Here is a 22,072-nt window from a genome sequence, read left to right on the forward strand (position 1 = left end):
GGTGGGTTGCAGCCCCATCCAACCTGACCTCAGACACTTCCAGTCATGGACCCAAAGACTGGTTTGGGTGGGAGGGGACCTTGGAAGGTCCATCCTGTCAAACCCCCCAATCACTGCAGTGGCCGAGAATAAAAGTAGTGCCACGAGTGGGGCGGGTGCTCCTGCGTTATTGTATCTCATCCTATTGTATTATTTTATCTCTTTCGTTTATTTTGTTTTTTCCTCTTGAGCTGTTGAGCAGAGATGGTTCTCGTGCTCTCTTCCCATCTCGGGGGGGTCGTTGGGCTGCGGCGTGGGGCTGCAGAGCCCGGGAGGAGAGGACAACCCCGAAGAAAAGGTCCCCTTGCCGCCCTCCACCAGCAGCGGTGGGATGGGTGCAGGGACCCTCCTGCCATCGGCTTATCCCGTCCCCTGCGGGAGCCTTTTTCTGCAGCAAACCGACCCAAAACTACAACGGCACGTTGGTGCTTCTTGCTAAATGGGGAGGGGGGAGAAAAACAAATCTATCAGTTTGCTCTGTAAGGATGGAAGCAGCGCATCCCCAAACAGGGCCAAAATCAGGCGGCTTTTACAGGATGGGGTTTTGCAAAGCTGCTGGTGCCAGTGCCCCATGGTGACGGTCAGAGGGGGAAGAAACTGGTTGAGCCCTTAAAAAGAGGAAAAGACAAAGGCTCGGAGGAAGGGAAAGGTGCAGTGCCGGGGTTTCCTTGCTGCTGTTCCTCCGGGATGCCTGTGTGCGTCCCCTCCACGCTGCCCTCCGGGCAGGACCGTGCTCGCTGCTCCGGCTCTGCCTCCCTGGAGGGGAAAGGTCCCGGCGCAGGAGAGTCCCCATCTCTCCCCCCTTCCCAAAAGAAACTTTAATTACCGGAGAGGTACATTATTACGCCGGTGACCCACAGTGGCTGTGGGGCTGGGGGGCTGTGGTACCAGCCCTATTGCTGCCCTACCCTTAAAATGGAATTATACACTTCTAATATAGGACAATTTGGTTTTCTTTTTTCCATTTTGTTTTCCTCCCTGTAAAAGGAGGGAGCGGGGCTGAGCTTCACTCCCTCCTGGCAGGGACCGGGAGAAATGAGAAAATCAGGATCTAATTTCTCATTTTTCAAAAAGTCTCCATCTGACTTTCAGAAGCTTGAGACACTGGCGTTTTTATAATTTCAGTATGTTATACAGCAGAAGGCCAACACTTTTGTTAGATTCATGAAAAAGTTAAGAGCCCCTGGGAGATAGCCTCCCAGCCTGCAGTTCCTAGACACATCCAGGCTTACTACAACTGTAATTGAGAGCTGGAAATCTTTTTGCTGGTTTATCCACTGCACTTTGGCTTGTGCTCAGTAGCACTCCAGTGTCATATGCAAATCTATAGCCTGGGATGAGCCAGTGACTTGGAATCCACCATGACGCAAGCTACAGCAAAGACGCACAGATATGCACAGTGAACATTGTACCCCTGAGTGGCTGCCAAACCTAGTATGCTAAGGGAATTAAGGCAGAATCTTACTATTGACAACTAAGCATTGCTTCAATCTTGCAAATGATGCTTTTTTTTCTCTTTTTTTAACCTTCTTGCTTTAACTGACATATCTTGATATCTGTAGAAACCCGATTTCTTTCCCAGAAAGAAAGAAAATAGGACTCTGGACAATTAGAACATCTTCCTACTAACAGTAGAGGATGAACAGGACAACCTGCTTACACTATATCCTTCAAGCCACTTCCCACTGCTTAGGTTCATCTTGTATACTAATTGAGACCAGGCTCGCTCTTAATTTATTTTTTAAAAAGCCATCTCCTTATACAAAACATGTATTAAGCAAGAGTCTGCAATTTACCTTGGGCTGGTCACATCATGGGTATCATGGAACAACTTCTGTATCTTGTTGCTAGAAACAACTCCCACTTTCACCAGGTAGGAATAGGCTTCCACGTGAAAAGCCCAGAAGTGCTTCCCTTTGGCAATCCCAGTGTCGCCAATGATGTAATCCAGGGTTGTGTAGCATCCGACCTGCATGCGCTCAGACCCCAGCAGTAGAGGAAATCCAGCCCTACTTTCCACAGAGGTTCTTCCTGGGTTCAGCAGGAGATGTTCACTGTTGTACCCGCATTTGTCATCAAAAAGAAAACTGAGAACTGAAAAACAGCATCCCAAAAAATTTTCTCTTACTTAAGTATTTCTGTGCTTATAAACTATATTTTAAGTCATGCTGGCACTAGAATTCCTCGCTTTTAAAGGCTACCAGGAACATTACGCAAGCTAACACAGTCTCAGTATGCTACCTACTTAACCTGTTTGTTAACAGTGCTTTTAAACATGTATACAACCGGTAACAGTGTAGTAGAAGTCTGGGAGCTACTGGAAACCACCTACAGCTCTTAACACCACCAGCAGCTCGTGGACATAAGAAAACCCAATACCTGGGGCTGGAGGCGTACGCAAGATAACTTCTCGGCTCCAAGGGCTGGAGATGGATCCTTTATATCCTCGAACTCTGAAGGCATAGCTGCTGTCGTCATCGAGATCAGATATGACTTTGCTCTTGCTGCAAACTTCGATCTCCTGCCACGTTGTACTCTCCTCTTCTCTATTAAGCTTATGATACTCAAGAACATAGATATCAGCTGAGTCTGTCTTCCCAGGGCATTCCCAACTGATCAGAGCTTTGTTGTACATTTTGCTCTGCTCTTCATTGATTTCTGGTATTTCTAGACCTGGAATGACAGAGATTCAGGAGAAAAAAACCTCAAATGTAGATACATGTTGTTTTAGAATTAAACACAGAAGCCCTTTGTTGAGCGGCCACAGCACTGGGGGGACAGTGGGGGGGGGAAATCTGACTCAGTCAAAGAGTGCAGATGAGGATGGGTCTGTTCATGCACTTAAATCCTTTCTGGTTTTACTTTGAAAGTTGTATTATTTATTTTTGCTGGCAACTAAAAAACCATATAAAAACCTATTCTTTTCTGTCATGCAATCACGACAAAAAGCTGCTAGGAAGACCTAGTATTACTTAACTACAATATTTTGGAAGCCAATGTAAACTGGTTCTGAATGCCATGGCATCTTAGCTTCTTTATCAAAGCTGAAGCTAGCATTGCTGCCAGGTAGTGCCTTGTGAATCACAGAGGCAGAAGGGACAATGCAAGTCACAAGATTGAGTTCTGCAACTGCAGCCCTGCACAAGTTTTGCCTCTTTCCAGAGAAGCCCTTAAAGCTATAACTCAAGAAAGACGTGATGCTCTCATAATTTACCATTGGAATGGAAGGACAAGTCACCAAGGATCTCTTCTTGCTTGGCTATGTCCATCACAAAGTCCTCGAAAGTAGTTTCAGCTGCTGGCTTGAAGCTCTTGAGAGATTCAGTAGCTTTTTGGATTCTGAAAGCACAGAAGCAGAGGGATGGCAGAAGAGGGAAAAAGGAATTCACATGGGTGCATTCCTTAAAGCAAAACCGCTAGGTTTTGCTTTAAAAAAAGTTCTCTTTTCAGGTACTTACTCATGTGTCCCAGAAACTTGTCTCTCTAGACAGAATTAAAATGCAAAATTTAAAGGCCTTTTGTACATCAGTGTAAAGATAACTAACAGGGAATCTTTTGGTTGGCAGAGCATTTTAACAATTTGGGGCATTACATTCAAAGAACAAAATAGGTGTGAAGCGCTAATGGAGCACAACTATTCAGATCAGAGTTTAAAGCCAGAAGAGACCTGTTAGATTAACTTGCAAATACCCGATGCAATCTCTGAGCAAAGGACTGTATCAGTGAGCTGAATGGGTTACCCTTCCACTGCAGTCCTACTGAAGAAGGCTAGGCGTTGTCGCAGGACAGAGCCCCTCCTCTGGGCTGTTTTTTAACGCACACTGTAATATAGGAATTTCTACTGAATGGTACCGGGACCGCCTCTGAGGCTCTGCAACACAAAGTACTTGCATTCAGTACTTTCCTAGCAGGTGTCCAAAGAATATGACTGACCAGACATCCCTGGAACAGTACCTGTACCTCGAACGGAAGATAATTAATAAGATACCTGACGTGAAGTTGTTTTGCTGTTTGAACAAAACAAGATGGATTGGTTTCTTTAAGCAGTTCTTGAGCAAGTCCTACAAGGCCATTATTTTCCAGGAGCCCTTGAGATTCTTCTGCTTGTGTTTGCAATTTTTCCAGCCTTAAATTCTTAGAAGCTTCAATTGCCCTAAGAGCTGCGGATTTCTTCTCTTCCAGGACATGAGATAATTTCTCAAAACTCTGAGATGTTTCTTCTTTAGCTCTTTCACTGTTGCACTAGGAGGGAACAAAAGACATTTTAGACGGATCCCACAGCACTGTGGCTGTGTACAGAAACGTACTTAGGGTTGTTCAAGAGATCAGAGCAAACTAGTCATCTGTTTGACTGACAAGACTAACGAGCTTTGTTATGCTCTTCAACACTGAAAATGCAATCAGCACTGCACCCAAGCTAGTAAGCGTCTCCTACGTTAACACAGAGAGGAAAGAGCAGGAAATTATTCCTCCGATTATGTATTGAGTTACGCACAGCGTTTGTCTAAATAGTTCATGGAAAAGCACTGTAAAAGCAAGTCAGCGTCTGAAGTCTTCATGCCCAAGACCTAGGTGCTCTTCCACCTTCCCCAGTCACCCTGAACTGGGAGTCCAGCCCAGTTTCTCCCCTATGCCCTGTAGTGCCACCTCTGATGAGTGCCCTGGATTAAAGGAACTATGAAGCACAAAGGCCATCTGCAGCAAGATACAGGCAGGGCCAGGAGCTCCTGCCAATTTTTGCCATTGCGTTTTTCAGCTCCTATGTGAGCTCCCAGCTCTGACTCTTCTGCAGGGAGATTTTGCCCTTAATTCTGACTTCACTGCAACATCCTCAAGGTAAACAGACAGCATAAATTGTGCAGCACCACTCATATGCAAGAGCTGTAAGTCTAACCCACCTCTCTTTGGGTAAGGTATCAAATAAGCTTTATGTCAATTAAATTCACAGCAGCACCCAAAACTTAACTTCCCTCTGTAGGTTGCCCAAATTTCCCACACTGTCAGGATTAGGTCTTACCGTCTGTGACTCAGAACCAACACAAACTGTTCAGAAATGGTTTTGCTGGCTAACAAAAAAAAACCCCAAAGGATATGGAACACTTCACTGTTCCATTTGGAGTCCCTGCTGTGTCCTTGCAAGGTCCATCCCCAGACAACCCACAAGCCACTCTCACCTCTGTTTCTTTCAGCAGCAGATCCAGCTGCATGATGCGAGCTTTCACCTGGCTCTCCTTACTGATGAGGTACTCGATATCTTTTGAAAGCTTCTCCTGTTAAAATAAAACAGCAAACTGGCAGGCAGAACAAGGGCATCCCACCCAAACTGACAACAAGCACAGGTGGGCCACCCAGCCAGCACTCAGTTTCTGTAGTTACGAGGACAAGAGCCTGCCATCAGTTATGAGCAGCAACCCTGCGGAGAACTGCTCAGTGACCCGCCATGACTGGCCCGGGACATCAGGCCACTGCCATGTGCAGGACTGGTGGCACAGCCTCTGAGGAGAAGAGGTGACAGCCTCAGCTGGCTCATCCTTCCCCAGCCACAGCAGTCACCTTCTCTCTTAGGCTAGGAACACGAGTCTTCAAGACGTTACCAGAACTAATAGAAAAGCCTCATAGGTTATTAACTCATCTGTAGTAAGGTTTGCTAGAAAAATGAGTGGTTGGAAACTTGAACTTAGGAGTGTCTCTGCACTTCCTTAGTTGCAAGAGTTAACAGCTGTACAAGAAAAGCCTTGCAAACAGGCGAGGAGGCCAAAGAGTAGAAGGCAGGCTGGGATGGGCTTTTTTTTTTTTTTTTCTCTCCTGTGAGCAAGAGAGGAAGCAAAGGAAGAAGAGGAGGCAGCAGCAATCATTCTTTAATAACAAAGCAGTGTTTGCAAGTCTGCCCTGTTGTATGGTGCTTAGGGAATCAACAGCTCTGCAACTTCAAAAACATACAGCGTCCCAGCAGATAACTGCCGATGCAGATTCTTCAGGAGTGCTTCTGAAGTATAAGCTAACCCAAGCCACAAGGACACTTGCCTTAAAAAAGCCAGATTGTAAACCATTAACTTCTTAAACCTTCTGCATTGGTCAGTACTGATGCACAGTTGGCTAACATAAGGTGGAAGCGCTTTTAAGGGGTTCTGTTTGAAGCCTCATAGAAAATATAGTTTAGTTTCTTAGCCGCACACTATGTCACACTAATATATACATTAACAGATGTTGCACAGCAGCATGCCTCATGACTCGTTCAGTGTCCTCCAAACACACGTCCTGGCATCCTGCCAGGGGAAGTTTGCCCTTAAACCCGAGGCTCAGTGCTCTTCCCCCTTCTTAAGGCCAGGTCCAACAATATTTACTTTTACCTTAAAGGTTTTGTAGGCAGTGCTTATGGTTGTTACTCTGTGGTTTGCATGACATCCACCCAGTTTACATAGACGACAAACAGGCCTTCTGCAGGTTTCACAGTACGTTTACCCTCTCCATTTCATGTTCTGGACACATCAAAATCTGGAAGAAAAAAAAAGAGAGCAGAGAGAATGCAGGTGTCCTTCCAAAAACGGAGGTGCTCAACAAACCACCAAAACACTCAATTATCCCACAGCAGCGTCTGACTTATCAGTGGGTATTTTTTATATTCTGTTTATCTTCCACCTTTTACATTTGTCCATGCCAGTGAAAGCCAGCAGATGAAAACAAACAGTTTCACCAGGTTTACAGTGAGTGAACCTGTAGCAATGTCTGTGTACACATCACATAGCCTCCATACTGCAATCAACCATTTTGCTAATCCCTGAAGCTGTCTGCACACCTCAAGCTCCCCGCACTCCAGTTCGGAGATGTAAATGCAATACAGAACATGTCCACCCTGTCAAATTTAACCCTGTTCACACCGGCATCTCTTGAAACAGCTATGAACTGTTTCTTAAAGCAAGAGTTGACATAATACTGTAATGACTGAGGTCTAAGCTAGACTCTGACCAGCCACATAGCCATTGCTCTTGGAGCAACAAATGAAACGCAGCCACCACCACCAGTCACAGCCATCTTAAAGACAAAAGGCCCCAGTGTTTCAATTTTTCTGTCTGACTCCAATTACAAGTTGCTCATGCTGAGCGCTAATTCCAGCAACAGCTTAAACAGCACTGTAAAAAACCTGGTGTTCACTAAAACTCATCTTTCAAAAACTGAGCGTGTTGAAATAACTGCTCAAAGAGGGAAAAAGTGCCGCTCAACTCCAAGATCATGCAACAGATAAAGCCATCTAAAAGGCACATAAAGTAGCATAAACACGGACACTCAAAGCTAAGGTTGCAGACCATCTCCAAAACCAACTCTCAAGCTCCAAATGTTATCTTAGGCTATGGTGAAAAGCCCAAAGACAAAGGAAATGTTCAGGAAAATTAGCTGTGCAGGCAGACATCTCCAAAAACTGCAGTCATGCTGTTAGTCTGTGGAAGCAGTTTTTCCACAGCAGTGCACAGTCACACCTAACGGAAACTGCACACTTTTATTCATCTCCTCGTGTAAGTAAGAATTACAGCCTGCAAGCTAGAGACCGAAGAGGTCAGCAGATTACCTTGTCTAGTTCTCTCAGAATTCAAGAACAATCAGCCCAGTATCTGCTTCTCCCATCCCCACCACACACGTTACAAAGTGCTCTCCAGTCTGGTTGTGAATGAAAGCGGGTTTATGAAAGGTGGGTTAACCTTGACCAGCAGCCAGACAACAACCAAGCTGCTCACTCGCTCCCCCTCCTCAAGATGATACGAGGGGAAAGATGATCATGGGTCAAAACAAAGACAGGGAAATCACTTACAAATTATCAGTTCATTGCCAAGTCAAGTAGACTTGGATAGTCAGAAACTATGACTAAATATTTTAGACCATTCCCCCACCTCACTTTTTTTTTTTTTCCCCTAGGCTCAAATTACTCCTTCATTTGCATTTGCATTTCTTCTTCTCACTCCCGCCTGGAGAGGCACACGAGGGATGGGAAACGGAGGATTACAGTCAGTGCATAACACTCCATCTCTGCTACTCCTTCCTCATTATAAGTTTCCTCTCTTCATCACAGGTCCTCTCCACAGGAGACCAAGGTGTTTGTGGCCAAGGGGACCTGTTCTCATTTCTTTCTGTCTTACTTTTGTCCTCTACACTCACAGAATGGGTGAGGTTGGAAGGCACCTCTGGAGACCGTGTAGTCCAAGCCCCAGCTGAGGCAGGGTCAGCTACAGCAGGTTGCTCAGGACCTTCTCTCGGTGGGTTTTGAATAACTCCGTTATTAGAGACTCCACCACCTCTCTGAGACACCTGTTCCAGTGTTTGTTCACCCTCAAAATTCAAAGCTCACTGGGAACTCCTGAGGCTTTGGAAGATCTCCATTGGTGGAGAGTTAACAACCTCTTTGGGCGGTTGCAGTGTTCCAGTGGTTCCAGAGTTTGACAACCTTCCGAGTCTACTCACTGGGAACTCCTGAGGTACAGTTGGCTCCCTTGCCTTCATTCCCTCCCATCAGGCATTGAGACACCTTAATAAGGTCTCCCTGAGCCATTTTTTCTCCAGACTGAACAGCCCCAGATCTCTCAGCCTGAAGAGGACTTCAGGTGTGTAGGGGCCATCGTGTCCACAGGCAGGTCCATGAAACTCTCCACGACAGCGGACACAGGAGATGTGATGGGACACCGTACCACAGACCTATGGCACATCCTCCGCTTGAACGGCAGGTAACCGTGGCTGAAGAAGACACCAGAGGGGAAGGAAACACTGGAAACTCTTGGGGAGAGTGAAAGAGGGAACGGGGAAGGAGGGCTAAGACAACAGTGACAGGAAAGGAGAAGAGACAAATTGTCCCTTCCCAGGGGCGGGCTCACAGGGGGCGGGCTCACAGGACACAGCCAAGGGGGGTGAAGATGTCTATAAGAGCGTCCCACCCTGTGCCTGAGCTCTGCTTCCAGCAACAATGGCCCAAGGAGCTGCTCAGACATGCAAGTTTATGCACGTACCTTCAGACAGCGCTGAGTAAGAAAGCAAGGCCTGGAGTTACTAGGAACCAATTAAGGAAGCTAATTATGGCCTTCAAGCATGAACTGAAGTCCTCCAACTTCTCCAATAACCAAAGCACCCACTGAACCTTGCTCCCAGACAGAACCGCTGTCCTGAGGATAACAGTTATTGCCCACCATGTCAGGGATGAGGTGGACTCTCCTTCCCAGGCCCAAGGGGGTTAAACCCACACCTTAGACTGAAATAACGACTTTTCAGAGCAGCACTGGCACAGTTGGAAGCCCATCATCACCTGAAGGGCTCTGAGCTTTGCACCAGGCCAGTGCCCTGGACGCCACGGCCGCGGCACGAGGAAGCAGTGACTCGGGGCACTTACAGTCACCGTGAGGTTCTCCCAGGTGATGCCAGACACATTGATCTTGTTGCTCTCCCAGAACTGCAGGGTTTCGTTGCTGGGATGGGTCGGTGCCTCACCCTTACAGCTGGGAGGAGAGAAGCCAAGACAGAGGTGAGGGGAAGGCGATGGGGGTGCAGCCCTGAGCTCCTGCCAAGGGGCAGCGGCACTTTAGGAGGAAGAAACCCACTAGGAGATGGTGAGGAAGTCCAGCTTGCTGTGCGTGTGCACAGGGTAGGCCTCTCGCAGGTGACTCAGCTTCTCCAGAGCCTCATAGATGAAGATGATGCAGATGAGGGAGGCGAAGGCTTCTTCGGTGAAGCGGGTGATGTAGCACACCAAAGAGCTAGCGTCAGTGGCCACCAGCACCGTGCAGAAGAAGGCGGTCCACAGCCCAATGCACGCCGTAGAGAGAGGTAGAAGAGTGCGTAGTCCCTGGGAAAGCAAAAGAAAATGCAGGGTGGAAAGGGCAGCAAGAGGCTCCGAGCCGTGCCTTCCTTTGGGGAAAGTCGGCAGCAATTCAGGAGCGTGTCAAGGCTGCGGATGGTAAATGCAGTTTCCACGTCCTACGACAGACAGCCTCGGGGCTGCGGCGCAGGGTGTGGGCCCGCAGGAGGAGAGGCCAATTATTTAATTATCATTCTTTAACAATTACCTTGTGTTAATGCCTCGGAGGCTAATTGAGGTCAGGTCCCTGTTGTGGAAGGTGGTGTTCTCCCACATCACCCCGATGCCCTAACAGCCAAACCGGCTGGGTTTGCACCCAGTTACCTGCTGCCAGCAAGTTGGGGCTTCATAATAAATTTAATTGCAATAAGAGAGGTTAATCTCCCATCACAGTTGCCACAACAAAAAGACTGTCATGGAAAATATCCATTTTGCCTGAAAAGCTCCTGCTTTTTCAAAAATCATCAAAACATTTGACCAGAGAACTGTTTGGATATGTGGGTAAAATATATTTCCACTTCCAGCAAAAAACATGCAAAAAAGTGCCCGAGTTTGTACTGAGAGGAAAGCAAATCTTCCCTCATTCCCAAACCAGAGTCATTTGTCTCATCTTCCCTGGGCAGCCCATCTCGGGCATCCATATCCTTGTGGTTTCTCCTCCTCCTGCTCTTTCACTTTAACTCTAAAAACCCTGAACCACCCATCCATCCTTCAGAGACCGAGGGCTCCTGCACCGTCACATACTAAAGCAGCAGCGCGTGATGTCTGTGACACAGAAGACAACTTAAATCTACCAACTACCACTAAGAAAAACATCTTTTCTCCATCCCTGCCTTCTTCTGAAGGCGCTCGCAGCACCTGGCCGCAGCAGCCAGCCTTACTTGCAGAATTTGTAGAGGATCTTCTCGAACACGAGGACGGGGCCGGTGCTGCCGAGGATGGCGAGAGGTTGGCCAGCAAAGAGGAAATACACCACGCCGGTCACGGATGCGCCCAGCAGCGACTCCATGGCACTCTGTCCGGGGAAGAGAGGCAGCAGCGAGTAATTAAATCATTAGAGGGAAAACCACAAGTGCAAATTCACTGCAGCAAGGACTTTTGCATGAGTGTTGTCCTCCCTCGTGCCACCCAACAGAGAGAGGTGCTCACTATGTGGCTGTTGGTCGCCTCCCCCAGCAGTCCCCCAAAGGTGATTGATGACGGGGGACATGCAGGCACAGTAGAGGAAGAGGAAGGACGCCAGACACTGCAGGCTCAGACCATCCCGAAAGTCACTCCAGAACCAGGGGGCTTTTCGCTTCACATCCCGGATCAAACCTCCAAAGAGCCTGGAGGAAGGAAAAAAAATTAAACCATTTTCGTGGAAGACCACGTTAAGTTTTCTTGGCTGAGGAAGGACAATCGCAAGCACAGAGTAACTTCCATTGCTAAAAAGAAGTCTCCTTCTCCCATTTTAGCCCCAGGAGAAACTGAGGCATACAAAAAAAACACAGAAACACAGAATCACAGAATAGTCAGGGTTGGAAGGGACCTCTGGAGATCATCTAGTCCAACCCCCCTGCCAGAGCAGGGTCACCTACAACAGGTTGCACAGGACAGCGTCCAGGCGGGTTTTGAACATCTCCAGAGTGGGAGACTCCACAACCTCTCTGGGCAGCCTGTTCCAGTGCTCCACTACCCTCAAAGTGAAGAAGTTCCTCCTCATGTTAAGATGGAACTTCCTATGTTCAAGCTTGTGCCCATTACCCCTCGTCCTATCAATGGGCACCACTGAAAAAAGACTCCTCCCATCCCTCTGGCATCCTCCCTTTAAGTATTTGAAAGCATTAATAAGATCCCCCCTCAGTCTTCTTTTCTCTACACTAAAGAGACCCAAGTTCCTCAGCCTTTCCTCATATGAAAGATGTTCTAATCCCCTAATCATCTTCGTAGCCCTTTGCTGGACCCTCTCCAGCAGATCCCTGTCTTTCTTGAACTGGGGAGCCCAGAACTGGACGCAGTACTCCAGATGCGGCCTCACCAGGGCAGAGTAGAGGGGGAGGATGACCTCCCTCCACCTGCTGGCCACACTCTTCTTGATGCACCCCAGGATGCCATTGGCCCTCTTGGCCGCCAGGGCACATTGCTGGCTCATGGTCATCCTGTTGTCCACCAGGACTCCCAGGTCCCTTTCCACAGAGCTGCTCTCCAGGAGAGAGTCAGCCCCCAACCTGTACTGATGCGTGGGGTTATTCCTCCCCAGATACAGTACCCTACATTCACCCTTGTTGAATTTCATTAGGTTCCTCCCTGCCCAACTCTCCAGCCTGTCCAGGTCACGCTGTAAAGCAGCACAGCCTTCTGGCCTGTCAGCCACTCCTCCCAGTTTAGCGTCATCAGCAAACTTGCCGATGGTACACTCTATCCCTTCATCCAGATCGACGAATATATTGAACAGGACTGGACCCAGTACTGACCCCTGAGGGACACCACTTGTTACTGACCTCCAACTAGACTGCACCACTAACCACAACCCTCTGAGCTCTATCTGTCAGCCAGTTCTCAATCCACCCCACTGTCCATCCTCCAACAAAAGAAACCCTCCAACAAAAAGAAAAAGAGACCAAACCTGAGAGCCCGTCCCCTCTTATTGCAACAGTCCCTCACTTTGAGAAGCAGCAGAGCTCTACCTAGAGGTACTTACACATCTGCTTCCACCCCAAAGCAAGAAAACCTGTGTGCAACCACGCTGCGGCTGAGCCCAGCTGCCCAAATCTCCCACCCACCCAGCCCAAGGGACCAAGCTGGTAACCTGGAGCCCCTTCACTGACCCACTTCACCCCAAAACTCTGCTAGAAGGGAGGTGCGCACTCAGATTTTAGGGGCAAACAGAAAAACACCCCACCAAACTATTGCAGTTCACACCTTCCTGTCCGCTCCAGTTCAGGACCGCTGTGTTTCTCCGGCTTGCTGTGAGGAGCACTGTCATCGAGAGCTTCTGGCACCTTCCTTTTTTCCTGGTAAAATGGAAATAAGATAAAGATATGTCTTTTAAGCCACTGGCTTGTTTTGCTTTTTGGGCTGGGTATGTGACCTGTAAATTTGGGCCCCTGAGCAGCACCCCCAGCCGTGCTGCCCTCCTGCCCGTCCCCATCGTGCCTCCTTCTGCCGCAGCACCCACCTGCTAAGGGACGTTTCTCGGGGGCTCAATTCGGATGGAGGGATCCCACTCTCCTGGCAGCAAAACCATGACCTGATCCAGAAACTCATCGATGCCAGCCACCAGGTCAGCCCGGTTCTTGGCTTTATAGGCAACATCGTGGAAGACCTGCCGTAGGAGACAACCAGGTGAGAGGATGACCCATCTCGGATGTCCTAACCAGTGCAATAAGCTCTTGGCTAAATGCAAGGTCATTTTCCGCAAATCGCCTGTTGGAAATGGCAGGAAATATTCCCCCCAAAGGAAAAATCTGTGCATCACAGTATTTGTAACCATCTCCACCAGGCTCCCGTCCCCCATGGCACCCCACAGCCTTCTGCTTCAAGAGGAGAAGTTTCACTGGCCCTGGCAATGCCACCACTGGGGGCAGCATGCTGGGGACCCTGGGGAGAAGGATGAGGCGCAGGCTGCAGCCCAGGTGGGATTTTAGCCTCCTGCAGGCAGCTAAGAGGGACAACAAACCCTCTTCCTCACTACTACAGAGACAGGGAGAGGTGAAGAAAGCCCCAAAAATGACCCGGAGATATCTCTGATCTCGTCACGCCTCATCCGTCATGATAGTAGCCATGGACCTGCAGTTCAGCCTTTGCAGCAAAAGGAAGAATTCTCTTTTGCTAAAAGCCATCATCAAAGTGCTTATTCATCACTCCACTCAGATAATTATTTCCCATCCTAGATAATGACATTTTTTGCCCGATCTGGCGTTTCTCCTTCTCCATGGCTCTGTGCAAGCCTGGCCAGACCCGGGGGAGAGGGGCTAGCCCAATATTTAGGGCTGAACTGGTGCCAATCGATGGCCGCTTTGCATGTGAGCGTGACAGGCCGAATGCAGGTGTGGTAACGGGATTTATCTTCTGCCCCCAGACACCCCATCCCAGCGGGTGTAGTTCATCCTCGGCACCGAGGAGGATGAGCAGCACATTCCCCACCACTTGTTCACCGAGCTGGATGAGATCTTCCTGAAGGAGGGTGAAGATGCCGAGTGGAAGGAAACGGCAAGGTAAATCCCTGCTGCCAGCTGCGGTGGCGGCCGCGGGCTCTGCCTTCCGCTCTCTGGGACGCAAAGCTTTTGCAGCTGCAGGTGCCGATGCGCGGAGCCTTCTCCTCTTGCCGCCCCGTAGCTGCATCAAAGGGGTTGCAGAGCTGAGGCTGTTTTCTTGCAACGGGGCCGATCGTGCCCGATGTCCGCAGGTGGCTGAAGTTTGAGGAGGACGTGGAAGACGGCAGCGAGCGCTGGAGCAAGCCCTACGTGGCCATCGATTGGCACCAGTTCAGCCCTAAATATTGGGCTGGCCCCTCTCCCCCGGGTCTGGCCAGGCTTGCACAGAGCCATGGAGAAGGAGAACCATCTGTTCCACCTCTGCATAAGGATGGGCCACTTTCCTTCCCCACGTTTCCATTTTTAAAGGCAGGATCCCTCTAAGGAAGACCAGCCTCAATCCATTATGCCTTCAACTGCCTCCCAAATAATGCCACTTTCCCTCAGAAGAACAGCAAACCACACCAATCAGCCACACGGACCTGCTTGCAGAGGACCCCGGCACCCACGCAGCCCCGAGGAGGCTCATGAATGCTGCGGCGGGACTTACAGTGGTAGCCCTGCTCCATCGGGCCACAGTCCTCCCGTTCCTTCTTCCGATGCTTCTGGCGGTGGGGTCGGTGGTGCCGGTGGCTTTGCCTCACCAGTGGCATCCGCATGCCCACGGACAGGGTGTGGTGGCCTGCAAAAAAAGCAGCGTTCTCATCACTCTCGATATTGCGGAGACGGTTGACGCCGCTGCCATGATTAAACCAGCACAGCCATCCCAGGAGGAAACACCAACTTCTCTTCATTTTAGTTTCACTGCATTTCTGAATGTCAGAGACCCGTCCCTTTTTACAAGCCTGTTTTACTCTAACTTTGCAACAACAGAGCAACAACAAGCGATGGCTCCGGGTCACCTAAAAGTGCCCTGAAAGTATCAACCCTCGTCTCAAATTCCAGCTTCGGCTGGACAACACTCAGACCTGCTCATTAAGCAGCCACAGAAGGTGATTATTTTTAAAATCTTTGTCGGCACAAGGCGACAAGAGGAGATCCAATTAGTCCCGTGATAATGAAGTCTGGAACAAAAAAAAAAGAAAATCACAGCCCTGTGTCTGCAGCCATCAAATTATTCTCCTGACCTCTCCAAGCCAAGAGCAGCTTCTGAGAAAACAAGCTGGGAACTACCAAGCTCTGTGGCCAACACTCACACCACAGATGCCGCGGGGGCTTTTTCCCCTCTGTCTAAAAGCCACAACATTAAAAAAAATGTGAAAATAACTGTGCTTGTTTATTTAGAAGCACGCCACGTTTCGCTGCAGGTGATGCGTACACTGAGCACAGGACGCAGCAGGGACTTTGCGCAACGGGAAAACGCGTGGGGCTGGTGCCACCTCTCCCGACTCACCTTCCAGCTCCTCCTTCTCATAGTGAATATTGGCAACGGTGCTCGTTCTTCCCTGGTCCATCACCGCCTCCTCGTCGTGTCTCTGTTTAGCGAGAAGAAGAAGGTACAAGTTGGGGCCAGGTGAGGAGAGCTCCCTTACGTCCTCCCAGTCATCACCCATCCCCGCGGCCACGCGAGCCAATGAGCATCACACCTCTGCATGTCTCCTCCTTCAGGCACAGCCCTAAAAACACGGACTTGGAGGAGGTTTTTTTTCCCCTACCCAAATAAAACCACCTGTAATGTCACCTGTATTGTATACACCGTGAGTCTGGAAGGATTTACTAAAAGGGGAGACAGTTGAGTGTTTCAAACCAAAACCAAGCCTCCTGCTTCATTCTTGTGGTTCCTTTCGAAAAATTAAAATAGGGATTTCCAAACTGGGGGTGGGGTGGGGTGGGGTGGGGAGACCCAACCCCACACTTTTGAGCACAGCCAGTTTCATTCTCCAAACGTGATACCTGCAGGACTCACTAGATGGCACTTGGCCACAGGACATGGCCACCACCAACCTCCAAAGGCCCTCAGAACCTACAAGGGTGAAGCTTCGTCTTCAGCCCAACCAGGCTCAGGCTTCTCTTGCTGCAAGCCCGCTTTCCACACAAAACTGCATTTTTCTCCTCAAAAAAAAAAAGCCAAGGGCTGACAGCTAATGCCCTCCTTGGCTGAAATACCACTGCCAGCGCTGCACAAAGAGCATCTGTGCCTTAAAAGCTGAAGGAGAACTACAGGAGTTCTCTTCTCCCCTTGCCCCCGGGGCTGGGGAAGCATCACTGGGATCACCGTGCTCAAAGAAATAAAAAACCAACCACGTCTCACACTCGAGTCGCAAGTGCAGCTTTGAAAGGGCCTCCAGGAAGCCCTTCTCTTTAGAGAAGAGCAAAATACCGGAAATCTGCTTTTTATCCCCCAAATTCCTGCTTCGACCCAATGGCATCACCTGCCGCCGCGCAGCAGCGACGCTCGGGGAAGCTCACACCTCCCACTCGCCAGCCAATTTAACGAGCAAAAGGAACAAACGTTCCCATCTGGGAATGAGCTTTTTCTGGCCCCCAAGTACTTTGTCCTTTGCCGCCGCTGCCAGGTGCCTGGAAAACATCAAAGCATCGAAACTGGGCTGGGAAAGGGGATGGCGAGCTCACTTTTGAGTTTCGGAGCAGAGAGTGTTGTTCCATCTCAAGAAAACTTCTCCAAATTATTATTTTGCTGCAGCGGGTTTTTTTGTCCCAGCAGGAGAGAGAGGGATTTTTGACTGTCCTGCCTCAGTTTACCTGTCTCAGTGCAACTCCTCCAGTTAGAAAGAAAAATCTTTCCCTGGGGAAGCGTTGGTGTAATTGAGGATGAGGAAAAGTACAAAGCAGAGGTTCAGGTCCGGCTTTGAGTCCTCCCGGTGCCGGGGGAGGCCAAAAGCATCGCACGAGCACGCAAACTTCCCACCTCGGCCCCCTCGTCCCGTCACATGCAAGCTGGACTGGCCACCAGCAGCAGGAGGGAGGATTAATGTAATTAATCTTGCGCAAAGTGTAATTAATAACACTGATCCCAGTGTTATAAGGGGATGAGGGGCCAAACTGGGGGAGCTGCTCTGGTGGCGGAGCAGGAGACCCCCCTCCTTGCCCCTCTCCATCTCCATCCTACCCAGACGAAGCCACCGGTCCTGTGGCTCCCTCCTTTGCTATCGTGGGGGTCAGCACCGTCCCCTGCGGGGACCCCTCTGGCTCCTGAGCCAGGATTTGGGCTGTGACGGGGACTGGACCCGGGAGAGGACACATCTCCAGAGCCCCAAAGTGGGGCTGTGAGGGGGGGACACACGCAGGTCACAGCTGAGCATCACCAGGACGTGACCGTCATCCCTTGCTGGCGGAGACGCAAATTCCTCTGTCTTTCCTGTGAGCTGTAATTTCAGGGCAGATTAATTAATTCCCCACCTCTCGTTTGCCCCCGAGAGCAGCTCCTGCAGCCGGGTCCCATGGGTGCAGCGGGGGGGCGGACAGGCCCTCCCCCAGGCTAAGGAAATGCAGAAAGATGGGGGGACCACCCAGCCACCTCCTGCCTGCACCCCAACACCAGGCGCATCCGGTGGGACAATAGCTGAGGTGACCGGGTGGCATGGGGCTCTGTGGGGACAGTGGCCTTTGTCCCCCTGCTCTGAAGGGCCACAGCATCACCAGGGGGTCACATCGAGATGCGGAGGAGGGGACAAGGAGGGGGGGTCTGGTGGGGAGACCCACAACAGGCATCGCCCAGGTGCCTCCCTCCCACACCCACCTTGGGTACCCCTCACCTCCCCCTTTGAGCCCCCACCCCTCCGCCTTGCAGATGCCTTACACCCCCCTTCAGCGGCCTGCTGCCCCCCCTCCTTGCACACCCCCAGCACCCCATTTTAGACACCTACCACCCTCCTTACCCCCTCCAACCTTGCAGATGCCCTTCACTCCCCTTTCCATGGCCCTCACAGCCCCCCCCCTCCCCCCCCCCCGTGCAGATGCTTTGCCTCCCCCATTTGCCCCCACCCCCTGCTCCCCCTGTGTTTCCTCCCTGCCATGGGAAATGCCGCAGTGAGCAGCCATGGAGCATCCTCCAGCCACACCGGCGGCACGGCCCGCCCAGGGGTACCGGGCATCCCCCTCCCTGCCCCGGTGCCGCTGCCTCCCACCTGACAGCTGAGGACCCCATCGGCCCATTGCTGCCGGCGGGCATGGCAGGGCTGGGGGGAGATAATTGCTTGATAACGATACTCTTAAGACATCCAAACAAAACACCAACAAAAATCACTACGATCACAAAAATGAATAGGTTTCGCAATAGGCTTTGCAGCCGTCAGCTCAGGGCAAACTCAAAGCCATGCAAGATTTTGTTCAACCATCTGACTTCTATTGCCTCTCGTAGATTTCTGCCATCCAAGTAGAAGGCAAATTAATTTTTCTTATTTTCTCTTTTGACTGATTCCCTGTCCAATCAACACACCAAGGAGTAGATCGCATGTAATGCCATTCTCCGTGTTCTGCCGTCTTCCAAACGGAAGGGAACTGCATTCGAGAAAGTGCTCAAAAGCCCAGCAGTTATCACCTCTGTTTTGGACCCGCGCTTCAAGGAGATGCGGTTTCTCAGCCCCAGCCTGAGAAGCGAGCTGCACCAGCCAGTGAGAACCACGCTGTTGTGGGTTTGCAACCACCAGTCCCCATCTGCCACCCAGTCTGGGGTGTCAAACTCGGATTCCAAAGCCACAGGCGCAGATGCCGGCAGCCAGCTGCCTGCTCACAAGGACCCATGCACCAGCGCCCCATCTCAGAGCATCGATGACATCCTTTTGGGGTAGGACACGATGGAGAGCATACCCGAGATCCACCAGCAACTGGAAAACTACATCCTGGAGCCCCTCTGCAAGCGCAGCACCAGCTGCTGCGCTGGTGGAAGAAGAACGAGCATCGCTTCCCGGCCGTGGGGCGGCTGAGCCAGCAGTACCGCGCCATCCCCACCACCGCCTTCCTGCCAGACCAGGCCTTCACTGCCGGGGAAAGCACCCTGGAGCATCGGTGCACTGTCCTGGCGCCGGAGAATCTGGTCCAAATTCTGTTCTTGCATCCGCACTCTGATTTTTTAGAATGCACAATTTTTGGGATGGCGACTGAGAAATTAGGTCTTGTGGTTCCCATTGAAACACCCATTAATTCATACAACCAAAACCCAGCCACATGAAAAGGCGATGTTAAACCTCAGCCCCGAGGGAAAAGAAATGTGCCTGACCAGGTGCTAAAAGGCACTCTGGCAAACCACCCCCCCTCTCCAAACTGCAGTTTGCTCTAGGAAACTGACAAGTTTTCTTCCTCTGCAGCCTTAGCGAGGCTGTAGATTTTTCCACCCTGCAGGGAAAGAAACAATCCTCAAAAGCAGATGTTATTCTGCCTGCAAGGAAAGCTTGAAAATATTTTTCTTTTTTTAAAGGCAGAATGCCTAAATGGAACATCCGAGCTGGTTTCTCCATGAAAATAACACTTTGCACTTGCACAGCAAAGCAACGCTCATTAACCAATCTCGGAAAGCTTCGCAGGCAGTAAGAAACACTCCAAGTAACACACCTGCGTGCACCCTGTAAGCACACGTGCAAAGAGGAATCCCCGTTTACACACCCCGGCTATATCAAACCGCACTATTTCCCTCACAAGCCATGATGGAAATGGGCCACGCTCCCATTCCTCGGCTCCAGAGCTCCGGCGATGCCGGGATCATGCCGGCCCTCAGCCGCTGCGGGCATCAGCTCTGCTAACACCCCGCTGATGGGTCAGCAACAGGAATCTGGGAGCAGGAAGGGGATTGTACCACCCAGGCTCCCCAAAATCCCCCGCACTTAAGAGGAATGCGAATCTCAGGCTCCCCTAAGCCACCACATTTCTCACCGTGACCACTGCACTAACACCCAGAGCAGTTTTTAAGCAGCACGCACCAGGTTTAACCTCCACGCCTGAGAAAGTCCCTGTCCTGAGGGCTGCCGGTCCCCTCGGCCCAATGCAGGAGGCAGCAGCAAACCCCTCCAGACAGGGCAAGAGGTGCTTGTAAGAGTGACATCCAGCTAATAACCAAAAAGCACTTAAACCAACCCCAAACTTTGGAGACATTTAGTCTCGGGCCAGCAGCAGCATGTTGCTCAGTAAAGCACGCTTCCACGACTCCCCTCAATTAACCGTCACCTCCAGAGCCCGATCTCTGAAGGTGACAAGTTCCTTTAGGTTGACTCTTGACGTCCCTTTCCCTCCCACAGGCAACGAGACCCCAAGTATTTCCACTTGAGAGTGCAGTTCCCCTTCCACGGGCACCCAGCTCGCTCTGCAGTTTTGGATTATCACTCAGCAGGGAGTGCGGGAGTCGCGGCAGCACTCGCATCGATAAGCAATCTGTGCAACAGTTCCTAAAACAGGGGCTGCCCACAATCAGAAGTTGACTCTTTGGTACAAACTCCCTCCACACCAGTCATCACACAGGGGGAAAAAAAACAACCAAGCTATTGTAGGGCTCAGTATTACCCATTTCTCCGCAGCTGGGCAGAAATACACACTTTTGCGGCTTTTCCCACACTGGAAAATTCAAAGCATTAGTACGAAGAAAAAGACTTCTTTTTCTAATGCCTCTGTTGGAGGGCTCCGGCACGTGGTCTGCAACGAGCGAATATCCACACAAAAACAAGCCCCAAAAGTCCCACAAAGCTGCTCTACCTCTTACGGTTTATTGCTGGGGTACCCACCAACACCTAAACCCACGTCCCACCCCCCACACGGTACATCCTTTGCCATTTTGAACTTTGCTGCAAAACATTTTACCATTTTCCACCCCTCTTTCTTGGGAAAAGAAAGAGGGAACGAGACAACTCCAAACCGCTCGCTTTTATTTGATTTGCAGTGATCTGACAACCCCAGCCCTTCCCGCTGCCTTAGGCTTTGGGAAACAATTCAAGGGTCCTCAGCCACCAGTAAGGAACGAGCTGTTATTCATGGGCCAATCAGTAGAAACAGCAGCCCCGATCATTAGGAGAAAGTCTCATTTTTCAGTCATGGATTTTCACGGGTTTTGTTTTCAGGCCACCCAAACAGGGCGCGCTTTTATAGCCATCAGCAATTAAGTTCTCCGTCCCCTCCAGAAAAGCCTTTTCCTAAAGGCGCTCTCCTTCCAAGGGCAGACCCACAAAAAGAAGCCCACACTGCTTAATCCATTTCACAGAGACGTTCAAATGCAAACAACAATTAAACAGGACGTCTTTTCCCCGCTTCAGGGAAAGCCAGTAATATAGACCTTGGCAACAGAGGCATTGTAATGCCTTTGCATTTCCCATTTCCACCTGGAGAGCAGGCTGAAAGGACTCTCATAAAAAAAAACCCAAACCAACCACAAAACATATTCCTGTCTAGGGGGTAATTTTATGAAACGATTTGAACACCTTAACGATTTGAACATCTTTTTACAGGTACAAGGCAACAAGAAACATTCTCCAGGTGAAAAAAAAGAAAACAACACCTATTCACCTCTTTACCCCAAAGATCTTTTCACCACATGGATTCCACCACCAATACACAGCTGCTAAATATCCCCGGCTGCTGCCGATCCGTAAGAAACCCTTCAAAATACAAGAGAACGCCGAGCCCGGCATGCTGACGGTGCTGCCAGGGCTGTGAGTCAGAGCTGGACAGAGTTGCAGCCCCTGAGGTTGAAATCAGACCCACGTTTAGGCACAACCCGGGGTTTTAAGCCTCGCTACAAACCAGACCCCCGCTTTTCAAGAAAAACAGGGAGATTCACCTCAAAATAAACCACGTTCTCAACGCCAAAGGGGTCCATGGCCGCCGCCGCCCTTAGGGCCAGTTCCATGGGGCTTCGCTTGACCTGGAGCAGAACTCAAGGGCGTGAGGACAACGAGCCCCCTACACAAAATCTAAAAAAAAGGAAAAGTTAAATAAGAGTTGCTGTTACTCACCCACCAAAGCCTAACCACTACAACTGGCCCTTTCACAACCAGGCCTGATCGCAGAAGAAAACTGAAAT

General features: G+C 50.3%; 1 pseudogene across 1 annotated transcript in view; it reads right to left on the reverse strand.

The window, feature by feature from the left end:
• Positions 1 to 1,831: 1,831 nt before the first annotated feature.
• Positions 1,832 to 22,072, reverse strand: part of LOC309684912 (protein ELYS-like) — a 186,299-nt pseudogene continuing 166,058 nt past the window's right edge. The window contains exons 12-17 of the transcript in view: positions 6,390 to 6,534; positions 5,214 to 5,309; positions 4,028 to 4,281; positions 3,254 to 3,378; positions 2,419 to 2,712; positions 1,832 to 2,133 (exon numbers count right to left, since the gene is read on the reverse strand). The product of the transcript in view is annotated as a protein ELYS-like (transcript). The remainder of the gene's footprint in view (positions 2,134 to 2,418; positions 2,713 to 3,253; positions 3,379 to 4,027; positions 4,282 to 5,213; positions 5,310 to 6,389; positions 6,535 to 22,072) is intronic.

The sequence above is a fragment of the Vanellus vanellus genome (genome assembly GCF_965231255.1).
Source record: "Vanellus vanellus genome assembly, contig: HAP1_SCAFFOLD_40, whole genome shotgun sequence".
In the NCBI taxonomy this organism is placed as follows: Eukaryota; Metazoa; Chordata; class Aves; order Charadriiformes; family Charadriidae; genus Vanellus; species Vanellus vanellus.